The sequence below is a fragment of the Arachis ipaensis genome, chromosome B01 (genome assembly GCF_000816755.2).
Source record: "Arachis ipaensis cultivar K30076 chromosome B01, Araip1.1, whole genome shotgun sequence".
Taxonomy (NCBI): Eukaryota; Viridiplantae; Streptophyta; class Magnoliopsida; order Fabales; family Fabaceae; genus Arachis; species Arachis ipaensis.
In genome coordinates this window covers 129476879-129477282 of record NC_029785.2, presented here as the reverse complement: position 1 = coordinate 129477282, position 404 = coordinate 129476879, and positions in this window count along the sequence as shown.

Below are 404 nucleotides of genomic sequence, written 5' to 3'. Positions count from 1 at the left end.
ATAATATTTAATTATTATTTTAACGTAAAAATACTATTCAAACGTAGTTATCCATTTATTCATTTATCAAGCCGTCATAATTATGATTATATACTTCTGGATTGTTTCCCATGACTTTGAACTGGAAAGTCTTCTTTCTTATATTATATAGAACCTTACAATCCAAAAGCAATTAATGAAAAACTGAAAAATTCCATTATCTTCCTATGTATGTCAAAAATCCTTTTCTTAAAATCCTTTTCAGACTCTGTCCAAGCCCATGTGATGATCAGATTAAACGATACTTATTTCATAAGTTTGAACATAATAAAAATTAAATCCGGGCAAATAATTTATTTGAAAGAAAGGAAAGTTACGAAATCTATGTTTCTAAGAGATAAATAATTTATTATAGCTAATGAGTA